The sequence below is a fragment of the Anguilla rostrata genome, chromosome 4 (assembly GCF_018555375.3).
Source record: "Anguilla rostrata isolate EN2019 chromosome 4, ASM1855537v3, whole genome shotgun sequence".
In the NCBI taxonomy this organism is placed as follows: domain Eukaryota; kingdom Metazoa; phylum Chordata; class Actinopteri; order Anguilliformes; family Anguillidae; genus Anguilla; species Anguilla rostrata.
Window position 1 is genome coordinate 10464111 of NC_057936.1, and position 6000 is coordinate 10470110.

Here is a 6000-nt window from a genome sequence, read left to right on the forward strand (position 1 = left end):
TGTTATTCTGTGCCACCTTGCCTGTCTATAGCCTAAGCTACGTGTAAACTGCATTGTTCTGTAGCGCAAATACAATTACGCACAGCTATTATATTGTTATGTAAAATAAATGACTCTTAAGACAGAATAGCAGTCGGTTGTGTCAACACCACAAATTAAAACCTAATGGATATTCTGGAAGGAAACATTAGCAGTCTACAGACGTAAAACGCAATTTTATGCATTTTGAATAAATTGCCGAATAAGCCAGTAATCTTTTTCAATTTGCACCGCTTTTTGTAGTTATGTTAACCATATGAGAGCGTGGTTCATTTGAAGTTCTGGTGCTTCTGAACTCATAGGATGTAAGCATACGATGGTGCAAACATTGTTGTAAACGCAGGGTCAAATTAAGTTCTATTGTACAATAAGTTAGGCGTTCTGTATATATATATTGCTGGAATGTAAGAACCACCTAAATAAAAAATCTCTCTCTCTCTCTCTCTCTCTCTCTCTCGCACTTTTCAGTGTCACTGTGGAAATTAGGTAGACTAATTCATATTATCTACATCATTTACACTCCATCATTCTTATGTTGGAGACAACACCGTTTAATTTTACGTACTTTTTTAGCCTAATGGAATGAAAATGGGAAAGTAAACAAACCTAAATTGAGTGGCCATATATAGAGCTTTTTTTAAACTTCATCACAATACAAATACCGGGCATCATTACGTTTGTCATTTTAACTCATGCCTATAACAGCATCATGAAAAAGTGCAGCTTCAATTGGTGCCCAGAAGTTCCTGTGTGCCCTCTTCAGATTACGATTTACAGTGCTCCCTAGCGGTAGTCTTTAGGCCTGCATATTTATTTATGAATAGACCAGCAAACCAAGGCTCTTTGGCTTGGATGGCAAACATTTAGAGGCACAAAGCCAACTGTAAAAAAAAACCCTCTTGACTGGTTATATCAATCTAAATTATACTTGGTTTTAAACGATCAATTAACACCACTGAGACGTAATGGGAAATAAAATAGCTCCTGCATTTAATATAATGGATGTATTGACATTGAGCGGTTGTTTGCAAAAGGTGTTTGGGGATCGGGAACATTTTCATATTTCATCGAAAAATATGTTACACTACATTTGATGAAGCTAGATTTTCTCTAATGTCTAAATTAACTGGGAATACTTGCATCCACCTAACATTCCAGTTTGATATATTAAAACAACGTTGTATCTTCTATTCTGTTGCTAAATAAAATATAATTATTTTTCGTGGAATTATCAGACCACACTGAAATTCTGAATACGTCTGTTTTAACGACTAGATAAAACATGTAAGCTACGTGACGTTTCATTTTAAAACTGCAATGTAATTTTGATGAAATGCAGTCCTATTAAAATAAACGATGATCCCAGGCATATTTTCTGTTTCTGTTTTACGCACGATCTATTTTAGTCTGTACTCGAGAGTAGAGATCCTGTCTGGCTCGTCATTTCGGGCTCATATTCTGTATTTCTTTTCTAATCCAAATCAAATCTTTTCATTTTGTGGTTTGACAAGCCTCCAGTTTATTGAAGTAAAAAAAGGAGGTCAGGTTGCGCCTGGAGGGATGAGGGGCAGCTGCTTACTGACCAGCTCTCTGTCACACCTACCTATATTTCTAAAGGCATTCTTTAGCGAGTAATTAATAGGAAATAATGGCGTTGCCAGAGGTGCCACATCAGTCTCGAATATGTCACAGCCTAAGCACGCATTTCACTACATTATTATTTTTATTATTTCAAATGACACATTAGTAGGCTAATAGAACGTGCTATAAGAATTGACATCAGCCACGTTTTCGTACTTCATAATAGACAGTCTGTTGACACTTCGCGAGAGTAAGACAGCAGAGCATTTATCATCAAATATATTTTTAATAGGCCTACGCTAAGGACTTTTGGGCGGGTGGAGATTTTGGGTATTTAGAGTATAAACAAACTTGCGCCTATTTTTGTACGGGTTATTTATTTATATATAGCACGAATGAAAATGGCACAAAACAAAGAGATTTTCTTTTTTCCCCGACGTGACGTTAAAAAACTGCAATGATCTGTTTTTACCAACGTAGTAGGCGCTATAAATACTTTAAATATCCATTTTACGACATAACCGATATACAAGACGAAATAATTACCATGCGAAGAAATCGCGGGAGCATTCAATCACATCTTCTGAATAATGGAAAACAAACACTTGCGCTAATACCTTGCCTTTAAAACAGGTCGGTCTAAAATTTTGTCCGGCCTGCCTGAAAATATATATTTTTGTTCTTCATATAATTATTATTTAATCGCGACATACCATTGTCTACTTGTCCGCCCAATTAGCCGAGAAAATTATTTAAAAATCTAGTCCTAATTATGTCTCAATTTAACGCGGGCAAACTAGTCTATAATTCAGTAATTAAAATCCTTGCTGCCCGCGTGCCTTAAGGGCACTTGATGATTAGGACCTGTCAGCGGCTGAACTGAACCGAACCAGTCAAGCGTGTTGTGCAACATGACCCGGTATTGTTAAGTCTTGTCAACATATTAACCTGAATTCCCCACAGTCATCATGTTCAGAATTGGTATATCAAGAAAAGAGGAAAGGGAAAAGGGGGAAAAATAAATTGAAAGCAGGTTGCCATTTTATTATCTGGAAAAGTGCATTAATTAATAGCCTTTAAAGGATGTCAGGAGATGCCCCTAGCTTTAAGTCTTGATAGGAAATGGCCAGTTAATGTAATTTAGAGAAAGGGGGTAAGCTTATTCCTAATTAACCTTTACTCTAAACTCTTAGTTATAACTAATGGTGGCAATGTGCTTCAACTGTTCAACTCTATTCCCATTTCATAAGTTAATGAAGTAGAAATAATATAATTATGTGGATACTTCCAAGAATTTCTGAATAGCTACAATAATCATAGGATAACTTGTAATAAACCCTATTATTATGATTATTATTCCTGTTGTTGCAAATAATATTGACAATAACAATGTGACTACTACTCTGCCAAATAAATGTAATGTACTACTACTACTGATAATAATAATAATAATAATAATCTTTGTCATCATCAATTGTATCAAATCCAACATACAATTCTTAAAACTAAATTAAACTTCAGTCTTTATTCCCTGAGCCTGTAACTGAAGGCATGTAATTTAATTCTGGATTCTGGTGAAGCAGTCCATATATAAAGACAATGGATGGATGGATGGATGAAAAGGTCGATATATAGATAGATACATACATACATACATACATTCATAGATACATTACATACATACATACAGACAGAGAGTCATACATACATATGTGTATGTGACCAATGTGCTGAATCCAAAGCCGTTTTAATCCTTGTCAAAACATATTGATTTACTGCTTTTGTGTCAAGGCTGATGCCTTTATTGGTGTAAAGCCACGGGTCAATCACTAAAACCACCCCCCACCCCCACCCCCCCCCCCCCCAATTGCCAAAAATGGCCAGAAACACATATGCTATGAATCATGTCATGTTCATGCGTCTCAATAGGGCTCTTTAAAGAGCAGATTTCAGAGGGATCAGAAACAGGCTAAAGTAGCAAAACAATCAGATCTGAGTTACTGTCTTTGGAATCACAATTAGTTATCCTTTACAACATTAAGCTTATCCATTCTCTATCTAAGTGTAAAGTGAGGAATGGTGATACAAGAGTTTAATGATCTTTTATTCTCTCTCAAGAAAGAATAATCGGGTCATTACTTTTTATCTAGGGGTGATATCAGGGCATTGAATTCGCGATTTGTACGCGAGTTTGTTATACATTTTGGAGATTCGTCATATAGCACACGTGCACACTGCACATACAGATCATCCACACATCTATGCAGGGATGTCCTTTAAGTGGGGCTGACGAAGAGGGAGGGGTTGTGTGAATGCGCGCGTGGAGGAGGTGATGAATTTCTCTGGGCCACAATCAGTGCACCTGGGTTTTTCTTTGGTGTATCCAGAGGTAAATAATTGATGCGAGGATAAAAGCGTGAGTGGTAGGGAGCGAGACAGGCAGCCGGGGCCAAGGCGGGCTGGCCGGGACCTCCCTCCCACTGAGCGTGCCCCGCGCCTTGTAAGTGGCCCCGCTCCCGGTCTCCTTGGACGGCCGCTTGAAGTGCAAATCCGTGTTCCGACGTGTTCCTGGTGGCTGTCAGCATGTTTTCCTCTTGTCAGCAGCGATTGACTGGCCAGTCTCACCCTTGTACTGCAACTCTAACGGGCTCATTGACAGGCCGGTGACACTGCCCAAACAGATAATGGAAACTTATTGATTTTCCCGTGGTCTCTGGCATTTTGGAATGACTGGCCGAAAAGGGCTTGATCAATTGCCTTGATCTCTTGATCGCTGCAGTCACACACGGGGGAAAAAGTAGAATGGAGGAGAGCGAAGTGGCATCAATCAATCTATCAGCAATTTCTATTATTGTGACTCGAAGATTCACCTCAAGTGCAAACTACGGAACTAAGATAGACAAAAAGCAAACAGTCTGCTTGAAGTGGCCATGTGTTTTCCTTTGTTACGTCTCCTTCCCTGAAATATTAAGGACACACTTAGGCACCAGAAGGGCTTTTTAATTACCACCTAAGGCCACAGTATTAATATGAAATTGCACGCCTAGTCACTCCTCTTTTGCTTATGGAGGTTCATACTTAACAAATAAAATACAGCAATTTAAGGCAAACACAATGCTATTTTCTCATTTTACAATGCCAACTCATTATCTTTCCTGATTCCAATTAAGCCAATGAATGTAGCCATCTTTTTTTTTTACATTTTTTTTTCATTGGAAGGGGATTAAGTTTATATACAGTTTTAATAAAGTAGGCTCCCACGGGGAGGGACTTTGATATAGTGCCTAATGAAAAGTGACTTAGCATGCATTGGTCTGTTACTGGTGGACCCCTTGGCAGATGGCTAGTGTGGACTCTCTCACAGCAACGTGTTTCTTTATGTCCCTTCTCTCTCATACATAATGCTACCACTGGCGGAAAAAAAACCTGGTCATGGTACTGCAATCTCATTAAAATCTTTTTTTTATATATTCAGCCCCTTGGGAGGCTGTCTGCCCACAACATGACTTCCAACCTCCATGGAGAACATCTTTTGATACAGCCATGGGGCCTAATGAAGTCACAGAATGGCACAATTATTCCCAAAGAAAAAGCATTAATGTACTCAAATTCCCTCCGGAGACAAATGATGGCAATTGGTTTGTACAGCTTTGATCACTGCTTTAAATACTACCCGAGATAAAATGCTAAACTGCGGGGTTAGCCCTTTGCCATTGATCTTTAGCAAACCTATGAAAAGCATTTATCAAACTACAGTTTTTTTATCAAATACTGCCTCCCCCGACACAAAGAACAAAACAAGTGCACGGAAATCACGCCTAATTATGTATTGCGCATTGCTAGATCAACTTTCCAGGTTGATGTTTTGTATTGTATTGTGATGGAGAGGGGAACACATTCAGCAATGGCCCAGATTAATATAATAAAAGAATAACGAATTAAAGAATAATATAATTCTGAAAGGATCCCATATTAGAGTATTTATCTCCACATTTAAAAATTCAGTAGCATTTCAAAATGTTTCACACAATGACTCCTGCCTAAAATTGATTTCCCCCGAAGCCCCCAATGCACCAGATTGAAATATATTGTTAGCATACATACTGGTTAAACTGAGGAGTGTCTCACAAGATACATAACTCATTCAACAGCAATCTCAAAAAACCCTGACAAAAGGACACAACTCTCTTAAATACAAATTCGTTGTGCTTGACAAATGTATCCAAATAAAAAAAGCCCTTATCTCTATGTATATTCACATCATATACAGTGTTTACTGTATACAAGGTCTTATGGTGCAGTAGTCCCTATATTGTTAAAAATATCTGACTCTAATGTGGTGTATGAGAAAATATTTACACCTTTGTAAAGTGTAACGGA